The following is a 17,430-nucleotide window of genomic DNA, read 5'->3' as shown; positions in this document are numbered from 1 at the left end:
CTTGCCGATTGTATTGTACCATATGTCCCGGCAAGAAATCTGCGTTCAAAGGATTCCGGCTTGTTAGTGATTCCCAAAGCCCAAAAAAAGTCTGCGGGCTATAGAGCGTTTTCCGTTCGGGCTCCAGTACTCTGGAATGCCCTCCCGGTAACAGTTCGAGATGCCACCTCAGTAGAAGCATTTAAGTCTCACCTTAAAACTCATTTGTATACTGTAGCCTTTAAATAGACTCCCTTTTTAGACCAGTTGATCTGCTGTTTCTTTTCTTTTTCTTCTATGTCCCACTCTCCCCTGTGGAGGGGGTCCGGTCCGATCCGGTGGCCATGTACTGCTTGCCTGTGTATCGGCTGGGGACATCTCTGCGCTGCTGATCCGCCTCGACATCTCTGCGCTGCTGATCCGCCTCCGCTTGGGATGGTTTCCTGCTGGCTCCGCTGTGAACGGGACTCTCGCTGCTGAGTTGGAACCGCTTTGGACTGGACTCTCGCGACTGTGTTGGATCCATTGTGGATTGAACTTTCACAGTATCATGTTAGACCCGCTCGACATCCATTGCTTTCCTCCTCTCTAAGGTTCTCATAATCATTATTGTCACAGACGTCCCACTGGATCATTATTGTCACCGATGTCCCACTGGGTGTGAGTTTTCCTTGCCCTTATGTGGGCCTACCGAGGATGTCGTGGTGGTTTGTGCAGCCCTTTGAGACACTAGTGATTTAGGGCTATATAAGTAAACATTGATTGATTGATTGATTGAAGTGTCAAATGTACGGCCCGCGGGCCGGGTCAGGCCTGCCAACAGGCTTTATCCGGCCTGCAGGATGAGTTTGCTCAGTATAAAAATGAGCTGAAAATTTTGAATGAAAGAAACCGCTGTTCTAAATGTGTCCACTAGATGTAGCAAGACCAATCCTTTGTATCTTTGTAGATCGGGGGTCTCAGACACGCGCCCCGCGGGTCAATTAAAAGTTTAATGTTAGTGCGGCCCGCAAGTTTTATATGAATGGCGCTTGACAGTGTTGTGTTATTTCAACATTCTGGGTTGCCTACCCCAGCATTAGTAGAAAAGCGGCAAATGAGTGAAAGCGACAGAGACGTTGCCATAGAGACGAGGGTTTTCTTACGTGCCTGGCTGCAGTCACACTGCGACACTTGTCCGTCAGTAATAACAGTACCCGATAACCTGGACCAATTCAAACCGTTATTTGTCTTTTTTATTGTTTAATTTGCATTGCCTCACATGATGAACACTACATATATTTCTATATGACGCCGGATAACACTCCGGGAGCCGTCACTTATTGCGCTCGCTATCCCGGTACTTTCCCGGGTATTATCCACCGACCGCTGTGTTGGTGTAGGGAGGAAAAGCGGAACGACACACATAACATTATTCTCCGTGCGTCGGTTAGATACAAATATATTCCACAACCCCAAACATGTCTTTTTCAAAGCCTGCAGTGAAGAGAAAGGTTAGCGATGAGCAAAGACAATTCCAGGAAAAGTGGGAGATGCAATATTTAAGGGCACCCCGACGTGACTTATTTGCACAGAGAAAGTTGCGCTGGACAAGGGATACAATTTGAAACGTCATTATACAACTAGACACACTGAGGAGTGTGCAACATTTTTTTTAAGAAGTCTTTTCTTGCGGCCCAGCCTCACCCAGACTCTGCATCCAGTGGCCCCCAGGTAAATTGAGTTTGAGACCCCTGTTGTAGATTATGCTACATATGTAAAAAAAAAAATAAACCACATAAATAACATCCTGTAATTTAATGTTATTATTTTTTCATCTTGATAGATTGAAATCTAACACTCATGAGTTGACTGATCAACATTATCAAATAATTTATTCAGCAAGTATAAATAACAACAAACAAATATAAAATACAATTAACCACAACATGTAAGTGTAAAAAAAAGCCCAACAACATTATGATTTGTACATTTTCAGAATGTGCTTGTTTTATTTTTAAACAAAGATAACAATCTGAAGTTGTCTTTTTTGTTTTTGTTATCATGCCGTGGTTTTACCAGTCCGGCCCACTTGGGAGTAGATTTTTCTCCATGTGGCCCCCGATCTAAAATGAGTTTGACACCCCTGCTATAACGCAAGGCAGTCAAACTTCCTGTCTGTCACTTGATGTGTACCGCGTGACAACTCGGGTCTCTCTACCCATGGTTTGGTACCAAAAATAATCAATTTATGAGTACATGTACCATTACACACCTACGAAGGAAGGAACTACACAGTTAAGAAGAACACAATGTTTACTTCCTCAACTACTAAACGATGAGAATCTTATGAGGACGCACGATTCAATTACGATTCATTTCAAAATCGATTCTGGATGCAAAGTGCTTTTTCGTTTTTATTACATTTTGGCAATATATCATTTGGTGTAAAAATTATGAAACCTTTTCAAAACAGGTAACAGATTACAAGAGCTCCTCTTGGCTGCTGACGTATGACGTATAATCGCAGTTAGTAAACGCAGAGATGACCTAAAAAAAATGGAAAAACTTATGCAAATCCATTTTTTTTTACCAACTCCTAGTAAATAGTGTATCATAAACGCACAAAAATGGCCTAAACAATAAAAAAATCTTAAATAAATTATTATATACATACATACATTCATATATATATACATACATACATACACTGTATATATATGGTTGTTTTTTAGCCGAGGTTTCTGTGGTTTATCCGTTAGACAGTTATCAATACCGGGGTAGCGGAATATTCATGAGGTCAGGAAAAACCTGCGAAACAGGCTTGTAGGGATGAAATGGCCTCTGTTTTTTTTCTTGACCTCTGAAATATGATGAAACAAATGACATTGATACAGACTATTGGATGACACTAACATTATTTTTTTAGCAGATTCCTAAAAACAGCAGAGTGCTCTCTGTCAAATGGTAAAACCAACAGAGCCCCCCTGTCGTATAGAGGATCTTTGAGTAGTGTTTTTAGTTAACCATTGAAAACAGCATAATACTTCTATCACAGAGTAAAGGTCCTTAAAACAGCTGAGGAGTCATGTTATATAGAGGATCTTTGACTAGCAGTTTTGCAGTGAATTCCTAAAAACAACAGCACACCTGTCACAGAGGATATTTGACTCACATTTTTGCAGTCAGTCATGAAAACTAGCAGACAGAGTGCTCCTGTCAGATAGTAGATCTATGACTCGCGTTTTTGCAGCTAGTCTTTTAAAAACAGAGCACCCCTGTCATATACAATAGAAGATCTTTGACGGATGGTTTAGTGGTCGGCCCTTAAAAAATGATGCGTGCACCTGTCAGAGGAACGTCGACAAGGGATTGATTTTTTTGATTGTTTTTTTGCAGTACACTCCTTATTTAGAGGACCTTTGTCTAGCGTTTTTGCAATCAGTCATTGAAAACACCAAAGAACTCTTTTTACATAGAGGATCTTTAATTCGCTTTTTTGCAGCAGATTCTGAAAAACAGCAGATCACTTCAGTCCTATACAGCAGTGATTCTCACATTGTAGTAAGAGATGGAGCATGGTACGCCAAGGAATCAACTAAATATTCAAACACAGTGTTACTGTTCAAACTGGGGGTAATGCTACAGTGGACAAAACTATTTAATATACTTGTTAAATACTACCTCTCCCTCTTTTTTTAATGAATACTTAGACTTACTAGACTACTGTATTTTAATGAAGGGTATTATTGTGGTACTTAGAGAGACAAGTTTTTTCTGAGGGGGTACTTGGTGGGAAAAAGTTTTAGAACCACAGATGACACGCTAGCTGTTCATTGTCGAGACCCGGAGTGGACCACTCATCTGTGCATCAGTAGATGACGTCTCTGTGATGCTGACTTGTCTCCACTCAAGATGACCCCATTCTAGTCCCACTATGGACTGGACTCTCACACTATTAACTAAATCCACTCGACGTCCATTGCACCGGTCGCCTGGGGGGCTCCCCACATCTGCGGTCCCCTAGGGCTGGGCGATATACACGATATATTGCGGGTTTGTCTCTGTGCAATATAGAAAATGACTATATCGTGATACTTGAGTATAAGTTCTCACACAGTTGCTTTTAGCTGTGGGGATTACACTACAGGCTCTTCGCTCTCTTTCCTGTGTCTCCTTCTCACAGACACGCGCAACTTCTTACAAACTTCAAATACTGTCACGTCATACATCACATACGTATACGCCCTCGCGGAGCATAGAGGTAGCAGCATGGGTAACGTTAGCTGTGATGCTAGCAGAGCCGTGCGAGTGGTAATACAAGAGAAAGAAGGTGCGAATGAAGGAAGAAGTAATTCCCAAGAAAAACAGCAGGAAGTCCATCGTCTGGCAGTGGTTTGGCTTCAAGTGGGAATATGTCCAACAGACAACCGTAATAAGTCAAGCATGCGGTAGAAGCGTTGCTATAAAAAGTAGCATTACTGCTAATATGTAGCATAATTTGAAAAGTCACCTGCTAGAGCAGTGGTTCTCAACCTTTTTTCAGTGATGTACCTTCTGTAAACATTTTTTTAATTCAAGTACCCCCTAATCAGGGCAAAGCATTTTGGGTTAAAAAAAGAGATAAATAAGTAAAATACAGCACTATGTCATCAGTTTCTGTTTATTAAATTGTATAACAGTGCAAAATATTGCTTATTTGTAGTGGTCTTTCTTGAACTATTTGGAAAAATATATATAAAAATAACTAAAAACTTGTTGAGAAATAAACAAATGATTCAATTATAAATAAAGATTTCTACACATAGAAGTAAAAATCAACTTGAAGTGGGATTGTGAAGTGGGATTTGGGGATTGTAATAGAGATCCATCTGGATTCATGAACTTAATTCAAAACATTTCTTCACAAAAAAAGAAATCTTTAACATCAATATTTATGGAACTTGTCACAGTTTATGAACTTGCATTCATATTTTGTTTAAGTATTATTCAATAAATATATTTATAAAGAATTTTTGAATTGTTGCTATTTTTCGAATATTTAAAAAAAAAATGTCACGTACCCCTTGGCATACCTTCAAGTACCCCCAGGGGTACACGTACCCCCATTTGAGAACCACTGTGCTAGAGAATGAAGAGTGCTGTTCTGTGCTACACGCCGACACCATCAAAATGCAGAGGCAAACATTTCCAGATCAACACCATATGAAAAAAATAGTCAACATCAGAATTTAATAACGTCCGTAGTAACCTACCACGTCACGAAGGACGAACACTATTTGACTCTCAGGTTTCTGGCACGGCCGCTCTACACACTATGCCATGCCGCCCCTAATGCAGTATGAAGAAGAATATTTTAATGTAGACACATAGAATTATCATACTGCTGTGATTATATGTATCAAGAGTTAATTCAAGGCCAAGGCAAAATATCGAGATATATGGCCTACAAATATCGAGATATCAAAAAAAGGCCATATTGCCCAGCCCTACGGTCCCCTCCAAGTTTTTCATTGTATTGTAGTTTTTTTCTTGCCCTGATGTGGTTTATTAAGTAAGAAAATTAGCTTACATTTTGGAGGATGCCGTTGTGGCTTGTACAGCCCTTTGAGACACTCGTGATTCAGGGCTCTATAAATAAACTTTGATGGATTGATCTTTGACAACCAGTTTTGCAGTCTGTCCTTGAAAACAGCAGAGTTCACTCGCTTACTGTCAAGTAAGAATTTTTAAATATACCCTTTTTAGTTCCTTAAAAACAACAGAACATTTCCGTCAATAAGATAACTGACTGGTGTTTTTGTAGTATTTGTCCTTGAAACAGTCAAGCGCTTATGTCATAAATTTAGTCCAGGGGTCACCAACACGTATTTTGACGGTGTGGGCGGGTATTTATTTACTAGCAAGCTGGTCTCGCTTTGCTCGACATTTTTAATTCTAAGAGAGACAAAACTCAAATAGAATTTGAAAATCCAAGATAATATTTTATAGTTTTGGTCTTCACTTGTTTAAAATATGTTTTTTTCTTTGCTTCTTAAAACTTTCAGAAAGATAATTTTAGAAAAAAAATACAACCTTACAAATTATTTTAAGATTTTTAAACAAATATAACTTTTTACCTTTTAAATTCCTTCCTCTTCTTTCCTGACAATTTAAATCAATGTTCAAGTAATTTTTTTTTTATTATAAAGAATAATAAATAAATTTAAATTTAATTCTTCATTTTAGCTTCTGTTTTTTCAAAAAAGAATATTTGTGAAATATTTCTTCAAACCTATTATGATTAAAATTCAAAACAATTATTCTGGCAAATCTAGAAAATCTTTAGAATCAAATTTAAATCTTATTTCAAAGTCTTTTGAATTTCTTTTAAAATATTTGTTCTGGAAAATCTAGAAGAAATAATGATTTGTCTTTGTTAGAAATATGGCTTGGTCCAATGTGTTATATATTCTAACAAAGTGCAGATTGGATTTTAACCTATTCAAAACATGTCATCAAATTTTTTTCAAAAAGATTCGAATCAGCTAGTTTTTCTCTTCTTTTTTTCGGTTGAACTTTGAATTTTAAAGAGTCGAAATTGAAGAGAAACTATGGTTCAAAATTTAATTTTCTTTTTTTTTTCCTGTTTTCTCCTCTTTTAAACTGTTCAATTAAGTGTTTTTTTCATCATTTATTCTCTACAAAATAACCTTCCGTAAAAAGGAAAAAAAAATGTACGACGGAATGACAGACAGAAATACCAAATTTTGTATTATATATATATATATATATATATATATATATATATTAAAGGCAAATTCAGCAAATTGGCTATTTCTGGCAATTTTTTAAAGTGTGTATTAAACTGGTAGCCCTTTGCATTAATCAGTACCCAAGAAGTAGCTCTTGGTTTCAAAAAGGTTGGTGACCCCTGATTTAGACAATCTTTGTTTGACTAGAGTTCTTGCAACAGGTCCATAAAAACAGCAAAACCATCCTGTCCTATATAAGATATTTGACTAATGTTCAAGTACAATTTTTTGGCATGAATGCCATTGAGTGAAGTTTGAAGATATAACCGACTCTTGCATTGAAAATTCACACAAAAACCAGAGGAAGACGTCAGGCTCTTAGCGTTGTGGTCATATTGCTGCTGGAACTAAAGGTTAAAAAAAATAACACAAATTTCCCCCAATTATGCGCCTAAAGAACTACACGTAAGAAACAAAATAATGTACTCACCTTCTGTGGACAGTTTGAGCTGTTTTGTGTAGTAAATCCGCAGAGAGCGTCGAGCTCACAGGGCAAGTGTGGTACCTGAGGTCACCTCCCGCGAAGACGCCCAAAAGGTGAACAATCCGGAAATCAAACCCCCTCCCCAAAAAAACAAAAGAAAGTTGGGATTTCAGCGAGGCTCCGTTCCAGCCCACAACTTGGAACAAAGCTGCAATGTCCTCAGGCGAACCGCTGACTGCGTCTTCCGGGACTTCTTGGAGTCTTCTTTGTTGTTACCTGTCGGCGAAGTTCGGCGGTCTCTGGCTGGGTTGAGCTGAAAGGGCGCGGTGCGACAGCTCCTTGGACGGTGCTCTTGGCCCCGCCCATGCCTGTTCCCTATTGGCTCAAGAGTGGCGACCCCGCCAGCCAATTGCAGAGCGAGGATGGATTGATTGACAGTTAGGACCGTAAAAGGTGAAACACTAACGCGTGACCGAGAGGTCCAACCTGTGAGCGCCAGACATGTAAAAAAATAATACATTAATAATTTGTCATCGTCAAATTATTCATATTCCTTTCAAACTGTCGTTTTTAGGGTATTTTTTGTGTTTAGTACAAGGTCTTCAATGGGTTACAACATCTGCTATGGGGGTTCATCATCCATTCAACCGTTTGTTTGTGTGCTGCTTCTTGTCTACAGTTGTTTTTGTGACATATATATATATATATATATATATATATATATATATACATATATATATATATATATATATATATATATATATATATATGTATATTTATATATATATATATCCATCCATCCATCCATTTGCTACCGCTTATTCCCTTTCGGGGTCGCGGGGGGCGCTGGCGCCTATCTCAGCTACAATCGGGCGGAAGGCGGGGTACACCCTGGACAAGTCGCCACCTCATCGCAGGGCCATATATATATATATATATATATATATATTTTTTTTTTTTTTTTTAGATTTTAGATTTTAGATAGTACTTTATTTATTCCGTCAGGAGAGTTCCTTCAGGAAAATTACAATTTTCAGCACAATCCCATTCAAGATCAGACAAACATTACAGCATTACAGGGAGACAGAACAGGATCGCTGACGGGTCTGCCGGCTTCCAGCGCCCCTTACAAAAAAAGATGACATACAGGTAAACAAGGGGGGGGGGGGGGGGGGGGTACTATGGCTATATATATATATATATATATAGCCATAGTACACATCCCTCTTACATGTGTGTAAGAGGGAAACATCAAACATCAAAGAACACAAAGGTCATTAAAGACATTAAAGCAGCAGATACAACCAGACACTTCTACATACAGCTATGAATAAAAAGTAAAATAAACATATCCACTGTGGTGGCCTCTGCGGTGTTCCACGCCATTGTCCGCTGGGGAGGAGGGAGCATGGCCAGAGACAGAAGCAGATCCAACAAAGCAACCAAGACAGCCGACTCCACTCTCGGCCAAAAAAAAAAAAAAAATACATATATATATACTGTATCTATGTCACAAAAACAATATATATATGTGTATATATATATATATATATATACATATCACGGTGGAAGAGGGGTTAGTGCGTCTGCCTCACAATACGAAGGTCCTGCAGTCTTGGGTTCAATTCCAGGCTCGGGATCTTTCTGTGTGGAGTTTGCATGTTCTCATGTTCTCCCCGTGAATGCGTGGGTTCCCTCCGGGTACTCCGGCTTCCTCCCACTTCCAAAGACATGCACCTGGGGATAGGTTGATTGGCAACACTAAATTGGCCCTAGTGTGTGAATGTTGTCCGTCTATCTGTGTTGGCCCTGTGATGAGGTGGCAACTTGTCCCGGGTGTACCCCGCCTTCTGCCCGATTGTGAGATAGGCACCAGCGCCCCCCGTGACACCAAAGAGAATAAGTGGTAGAAAATGGATAGATGGATGGATACATACACATATATATATATATACATATATATATATATATATTTTTTACTTAAATTCATATGTGCAGCTCTAGTCATTGTTGATTTAGGTGGCACATTAGAGTTACAGGGGGGGGGGAAAGGGAGTTATTCGCTTTCATAAAAACGTTACCATAATGTTATGATATGATAAATGGGTCCAAAAAGTATTTGATAAAGTTGTTGTTAAATACATTTCGGTCCCATTTGCTTTCAGCAAAATAAATCAAGTATTTTTTGTGTATTTTACCTTTCTGTATTTGTATCTGAAGCAGTAATAGCTGTCCTCCATTAAAACGTACTTTGTATGATCGCATTCATTTTGTCTTAAAGTCCAGTTTATAGAAGTATTTAATCTTGGATACATCTTATTTTCACTCCTCACCATACTTGCCTACCTTGAGACCTCCGAATTCGGGATATATACATGTATATATATATATATATATATATATATATATATATATATGTATATATATATATATATATATATATATGTATATATATATATATATATATATATATATATATATATATATATATATATATATATATATATGTATATCAAATACTTATTTTCCACCATAATTTACGAATAAATTATTTAAAACTCCTACAATGTGAATTCCTGGATTTTTGTTCACATTCTGTCTCTCACAGTTGAAGTGTACCTATGATGAAAATTACAGACCTCTGTCATCATTTTAAGTGGGAGAACTTTCACAATCGGTGGCTGACTAAATACTTATTTGCCCCACTGTATATATACACACACATATATATATATATATATAAATGATAAATAAATGGGTTATACTTGTTTAGCGCTTTTCCACCTTCAAGGTACTCAAAGCGCTTTGACACTACTTCCACATTTACACACTGATGGAGGGAGCTGCCATGCAAGGCGCTAACCAGCACCCATCAGGAGCAATGGTGAAGTGTCTTGCTCAGGACACAACGGACGTGACGAGGTCGGTACTAGGTGGGGATTGAACCAGGGACCCTCGGGTTGCGCATGGCCACTCCCCCACTGTGCCACACCGTGTGTGTGTATATATGTATATATATATATATATATCAATGGAGGTCAAATGTAAGTATGAAAATGAAATACAAAAATTGCTTTAAAAAGTAGAATGATGTTTTAATTTATTTTAGAAATGTCAGTAGTAGACTGTATACACCTAACGATTTTGCATAAAAAATATATTGTGGCATATTGTTTTAGAAAATTATTTAATGCAAAAAAAAAATCTGAATACTATTACCATGGGAAATGTCAATAAGCATTGGATATATTAGGGGCACCACAATACATAAAGCTTCCATTTAACCATTTGAACAGTTTGTCTCATGATGACAAAGGCGAGAAAAGACAAGGAGGAAATACCACCACAAGCCAGGGACAAAAAGCAGTTACAACTTCCTGTTTACGCCAGCTCATGCGCTGCAGTTAGTGTGAGATGTTACAGATGCGATGATTGTGTTTATACCCCAACCCCTGCATTGTATACTTTGCTTATGTGGTGAACGACGCATACATCATACTTTCCACGCGTGTTTCCTGTACAGCTGCTTGGGCTGTCCCCACGGCAACAGGTGAGATGTTGGATAGAGGCCCTTCATCTTTTATTTTGAATGACGTTTAATAATTTAACGCAGAGACAAGCTTGTCTCCTAGTTCTCGTCAGCACTCGAGCAGCAGCAGATTTGAACAGTTGAGCATGGTTGACACTGCGCAGTAGAATCATTGTGCGTTACAAACAAAACAAAACAACCTAATGGAATGCAACATAACATAATGCATGCAGGGCCGCCCCTCCCTAGCAGCAGATCACACCATTGTTGGGAGCCGCCATGGGTGGGGGTGGGGCGTCAAGAAGCGCATGTATAATGTAAATATGATAGCCAATCAGATCACGAGTTGTTGTCATTAAGGCCTTCCAGCTGGCCTAAGGCAGATATATATTGTGATGTTATGGGCTATGTACCATAAGAACTCCATTACCCAGCATGCCACAGTAATGAAGTGCATGCCAGTAGCCCCCGTTTAGCCAGCTGGATTTTTTTGATGAGCACGCTGTGGAGTAAATTTTAAGAAATCCGCCTACACGCCTCGTCTGCATCTTCTATGATTAGACAAGACAACACATGTATTTGCAAGGCCGTTTTCAAGAAGAATATTTAAAGAGAACTACATCTTGTGAGACCATGTCGGCCAACCCCCGAAGCTCGAATGGGTTCTACAGATTGTATGTTCAAATATTTTATTTCTTAATTTTTTCATGTTTATAGGTTTTTTGCCATTTCAATTTTGACATACCACATAAGATATGTTATAATTGCTGATGCGGGTTTATTGAAGTTTTAATGCGCCAGAAAATAACCTGTTTTGTACACTGTTGAGGTGGTTCAGCGCAGAGTAGTGCGTAAATGTGTTCCTGTAAAGTATTTCTCCAGCAATGGTCATGTGGTGACATCAATTATGGTATTATGAGAGGTAATCATTGGACAGAGGACATTACTGAAGGGCTAGGTGGGAAACGCACGGCCCACCACTGGTATGTAATATTAATTAAAGGCCTACTGAAATGAGATTTTCTTATATAAACGGGGATAGCAGGTCCATTCTATGTGTCATACTTGATCATTTCGTGATATTGCCATATTTTTACTGAAAGGATTTAGTAGAGAACATCGACGATAAAGTTCGCAACTTTTGGTCGCTAACAGAAAAGCCCTGCCTTTACCGGAAGTCGCAGACGAAGACGTCACCCGTGTGAGTGCTCCTCACGTCCTCACATTGTTTTTAACGGGAGCCTCCAACAAAAAGAGCTATTCGGACAGAGAAAACCATAATTTCCCTATTAATTTGAGCGAGGATGGAAGATTCGTGTTTGAGGATATTGATAGCGAAGGGCTAGAAAAAAAAAAAAAATCAAGTTAAAAAAAAAAAGGCAATAGCATTGGGACAGATTCAGATGTTTTTTGACACATTTACGAGGAAAATTCTGGGAAATCCCTTATTTTTCTATTGTGTTGCTAGTGTTCTAGTGAGTTTAATAGTACCTGATAGTCGGAGGGGTGTCTTGAGGCCAGTGTCTAAGGGAAGTCGACGGCAGCTGTATGGACGGCACAAGCTCAGCTTATCTCTGGTAAGTGGCGACTTTTTACCACAATTTTCTCACCGAAAACTGCTTGTTGACTTTTGGTCGGGATCCATGTTCGCTTGACCACTCTGATCCATAGTAAAGCTTCACCTCCGGGAATTTTAAACAAGGAATCACCGTATGATTGTGTGGCTAAAGGCTAAATCTTCCCAACTCCATCTTTCTACTTTGACTTCTCCATTATTAACTGAACAAATTGCAAAAGATTCAGCAACACAGATGTCCAAAATACTGTGTAATTATGCGGGTAAAGCAGACGACTTTTAGCTGTGTGTGTGCGCAGCGCTAATATTTCCTTACAGTCCGTGACGTCACGCGTTCACATCGTCATTCTGCGACGTTTTCAAGAAAAAACACCCGGGAAATTTAAAATTGCAATTTAATAAACTAAAAAGGCCGTATTGGCTTGTGTTGCAATGTTAATATTTCATCATTGATGTATAAACTATCAGACTGCGTGGTTGATACCTGTTTAATTGAATTTGTTTTGCACAAAAATACCAATAATTAACTTTTTATTTTCGTTTTAGTACAAAACATCTATCAAATTAAATACAAGTTTGATTTAAAAAGTATAAGAATAATTCCACATTAATAAAATATACTTATAATACAAAATATTATAAGTATAATAACATAAAATAAAATATTAAAATATTACATTAACTAAACATGGAATAAAACAAAAATACATTGCAATATTTTATACTGTAATTGTGTTAGTATAAAATAATACAATAACGCAATGCAGCATAAACTAAGGCAATATTGTGTAAAATAAAGACATGCAAAAATTGAGTGAAATGAAATGAAATTAGACACAATTTTAAATTGTTTTAAAGGTGAATTCAGTAAAACGTAAGGTAACAATCTAATAAAAAATTACATAAAAATAACATAAAATAAAATATCGAATTATTCAAATGAACAAAAAAAAAATACTTTGGTGGAGATCTGCGCTCTACTTAAAGATATACGAACGGATATGTTGGCACACTTTTATTCCTCCCTAGATTTTACTGTATCACTATGGTTTTGCGACTCATACAACTTCCACGTTTTTGTTTTGTTGATCTACCCCTGCCTGTGACCACCTGTCCGCCTGGAGCTTCAAAATTAAAGTTAAGTTAAAAGTTAAATTGCTAATGATTGTCACACACACACTAGGTGTGGCGAAATTATTCTCTGCATTTGACCCATCATCCATGATCACCCTCTGGGAGGTGAGGGAGCAGTGAGCAGCAGCGGTGCCGCGCCCGGGAATAATTTTTGGTGATTCCAACCTGAGTGCCAAGCAGGGAGGCATTGAGTCCCATTTTTATAGTCTTTGGTAGGACTCGACCGGGATTTGAACTCACGACCTACCGATGTCAGGGCGGACACTCTAATCCAGGGGTGTCAAACTCAAATACAGTGTGGGCCAAAATTTTAAACGGAGGTTGAACAAATTAACCTTTTAATAGGGACCCAAACAAGATTTGCATTAAATATTGAACAAGCAAGGCTTATATAACTTTAGTGACAGGCAAAATCCAGTTTCAAATAATAATAATAATAATAATAATAAAAATATCAATGGCATATGAAATAAAATTTTAATAAAAATGTAATGGCTTTTTTTTCTATTTGCAATCTTCTGAGGTAAATATCAAATTTTTTCCACAGGCTAATAATACATTTGAAAATAAAATAACAATAATGAATGAACCAAACATTCAAGCCTTGACGTAGCAAGAGAAAATGCATTAATAAAACGTTAATTACTGCTCAGTTTGCTGGAAGTTTCCCAGAAGAGTTAGTGCTGCAAGGGGTTCTGGGTATTTGTTCTGTTGTGTTACGGTGCGGATGTTCACCCGAAATGTGTTTGTCATTATTGTTTGGTGTGGGTTCACAATGTGGCGTATATTTGTAACAGTGCTAAAGTTGTTTATACGGCCACCCTCAGTGTGACCTGTATGGCTGTTGACCAAGTATGCCCTGTATTCACTTGTGTGTGTGTGTGTGCGTGTGTGTGTGTGTGTGTTTGTGCGTGTGTGTGTGCGTGTGTGTTTGTGCGTGTGTGTGTGTGTGTGTGTGTGTGTGTGTGTGTGTGTGAGTGTGTGTGTGTGTGTGTGTGTGTGTGTGTGTGTGTGTGTGTGTGTGTGTATGTAAAAGCCACAAATATTATGTGACACGCTGTTAGTATGGAGGAAAAGCGGACGTTACGACAGGTTGTAGAGAACGCTAAAGGCAGTGCCTTAAATGCACGCCCCCAATATAGTTGTCCGGGTGGAAATCGGTAGAAATTCGGGATAATGGTTGCCCCGAGAGATTTTCGGGAGGGGCACTGAACTTCGAGAGTCTACCGGGAAAATTAGGAGGATTGGCAAGAATATGAGAATTAGCGGTGAATGCGGCGTTACAGCTGCACCGCTAAATTGATATTGCTTCAAGGGCCAAATTAAATTACACGGCGGGCCAAATGTGGCCCGCGGGCCAGAGTTTGACACCCATGCTCTAACCACTGCGCCACTGAGTAAATCAAAAGTTTGTAGCTGACAACAAGTAAAAAAACAAAGGATGAGGAACCTTAGTTGATGTTGAGCCTCCATCAGAGGAGAAACAAAAGTGCGACGGAAGAAGGCCTGATGAAAGTTGCGTGACAGCAAGCATCTTTTTTTCCTTTTTCTTGATCATAAAACTAACTCTTGTGCAATGTGTGACTAGCGTGTGTGTATGTGTGTGTTTGTGTGTGTACGTTCGTGTGTGTGGATCGCATGCAGAGCTGCTTTATCGTCATCTGGAAAAGATTTTCGCGACAATCTTGGTGTTCTTGCGACCGCAGGCCCCTCATCATTGACCTTATAATAGAAACAACTAGAAAAGTGGCGCTCTTCTTAGTTCTGCTCATGTGGTTCTTGACATGTGTGAACCCCCGCAAACTCAAACACACACACACACACACACACACACACACACTGGCGCATACTTTTCACTCTTTGGAGATGACATCACACGTCTCCGAAGACTGTTGAATGAATGCAGGCCTCCTGTGGTTGACGGAGCAATGAGAGCGATGAAGAAGACACGTATCATGTTTGTGATGCGGTCTGACATTCCGATATCAGAGCTGGACTGAACCGCCTTAAAAAAAAACAAAAAAAAAAACAATACAGCTCAGCGAGTGTTGTCCCGATACCAACATTTTGGTACCGGTACCAAATAATTTCGATACTTTTCTGTACTTTTTTTTCTAAATAAAGGGCAACACAACCAATTGCATTAGTAGCTTTATTTGAACAAAAACAATCTTAAGGTACATTAAACATTTTATTCTTATTGCAAGTTAGTCCTTAAATAAAATAGTGAACATACAAGACAACTTGCCTTTTATTAGTAAGTAAACAAACAAAGACTCCTAATTTAGCTGCTGACATATGCAGTAACATATTTTGTCATTTTCCATTCTATTATTTTGTCCAAATTATTAAGGACAAGCGGTAGAAAATGTATTATTAATCTACTTGTTCATTTACTGTTAATATCTGCTTACTTTCTCTTTTAACATGTTCCATCTAAACTTCTGTTAAAATGTAATAATCACTTATTCTTCTGTTGTTTGGATACTTTACATTAGTTTTGGATGATACCACAAATGTGGGTATCAATCCGATACCAAGTAGTTACAGGATCATACATTGGTCATATTCAAAGTCCTCATGTGTCCAGGAACATATTTCCTGAGTTTATAAACGTAATATAAATAAAAAAAAAAAACAAATAAGACATTGTGATACTAAAAAATATTGACGTTTTTATAGTAGTATCGACTGGATACGGTCCTGTACTTGGTATCATTACAGTGGATGTTAGGTGTAGATCCACCAATGGCGTTTGTTTACATTTTGACGCCGGTGAGCTACGGTGTGTAGAGAAGCATCTTTAGCTATTCCTCGTCCTGCAGGGATGATACTTGTAAGAAACTTAGTTTATTTGTTGCCATGGAGGCGAGGATTAGTGATTTAGAAGTAGCTAAAACACTGCCGGCTGCAGCTGGACTTTAGCCGCTATGTCTTAAAACACCTCTTCTGGTGGGCGTTTCAGTGTTATAACTTCACCTTCATTGTTAGTTTTTAAGCCAAAATGCGTCCGTTCTCCCATTTCTGTCTACACACTGTGTCTGCTTGTAACTGCTCAGTGATTTTGCGCTGCCGAACTTGCTTGTCTGCTCCTAAACCAGCAACGACACAACGGTTGGGGCACGGGGGGTGGTGGACCGGTACTTTTCAGAGGCGGTATAGTACCGAAAATGATTCATTAGTATTGCGGTACTATACTAACACCGGTATACTGTACAACCCTAAGCTCAGCTCTAATTGACACCGTCAGAGAGGACTTCATGTTACTGGGATTGTCCGTGTGATGCATTTGTACAACACTGCAAACCACAATAATAATGTAACATCTCCCTGAAATGAAGCAGTATTACCTTAGGAAATCAACATTTTTGCTTTTCTACAAAAAAAGTTAACACAACCCAACACGACTACAGATGGAAAATGGGCTTTCATATCACAGACGCTGATATTACCAATCCGTAGGTCAGGGGTAGGGAACCTATGGCTCGAGATGACTGCATCTGGCTCTCAAATAAATCTTAGCTGACATTACTTAACACGATAAGTAATGAATAATTCCGCTGGTAATCACAGTGTTAAAAATAACGTTCAAAATATAAAACATTCTCATGCATTTTCTACCGCACCTGTTCAACAAGTATTTTATTAATTATTGGTTTGCTTAAAAATAACAATGTTATTAAAAGATGCAAGACTTAATATACTCTAAAAATGTTGGTCTTACTTATAAAGATACGTATTTAGTTGTATTGTGTGAAGTGAATTATATTTATATAGCGCTTAGGACTCCGGCTTATTAGTGATTCCCAAAGCCCAAAAAAAGTCTGCGGGCTATAGAGCATTTTCCATTCGGGCTCCAGTACTCTGGAATACCCTCCCGGTAACAGTTCGCGATGCCACCTCAGTAGAAGCATTTAAGTCTCACCTTAAAACTCATTTGTATACTCTAGCCTTTAAATAGATTCCCTTTTTAGACCAGTTGATCTGCCGTTTCTTTTCTTTTTCTTCTATGTCC

The 17,430-nt window shown here is 38.5% G+C and overlaps 1 protein-coding gene across 2 annotated transcripts in view; it reads right to left on the bottom strand.

The window, feature by feature from the left end:
• lpar2b (lysophosphatidic acid receptor 2b) overlaps window positions 1–7,535 on the bottom strand; it is a 59,869-nt gene extending 52,334 nt beyond the window's left edge. Inside the window, exon 1 of one of the 2 annotated variants that reach the window (XM_061909918.1) lies at window positions 7,183–7,535. The gene's annotated coding sequence lies outside the window, so the exon portion shown is untranslated. The remainder of the gene's footprint in view (window positions 1–7,182) is intronic. The other variant, XM_061909911.1, reaches the window with a different exon arrangement.
• Window positions 7,536–17,430: the final 9,895 nt, after the last annotated feature.

The sequence above is a fragment of the Nerophis ophidion genome, linkage group LG01 (assembly GCF_033978795.1).
Source record: "Nerophis ophidion isolate RoL-2023_Sa linkage group LG01, RoL_Noph_v1.0, whole genome shotgun sequence".
NCBI lineage: Eukaryota > Metazoa > Chordata > Actinopteri > Syngnathiformes > Syngnathidae > Nerophis > Nerophis ophidion.
This window is presented reverse-complemented; position numbering and strand designations above follow the sequence as displayed.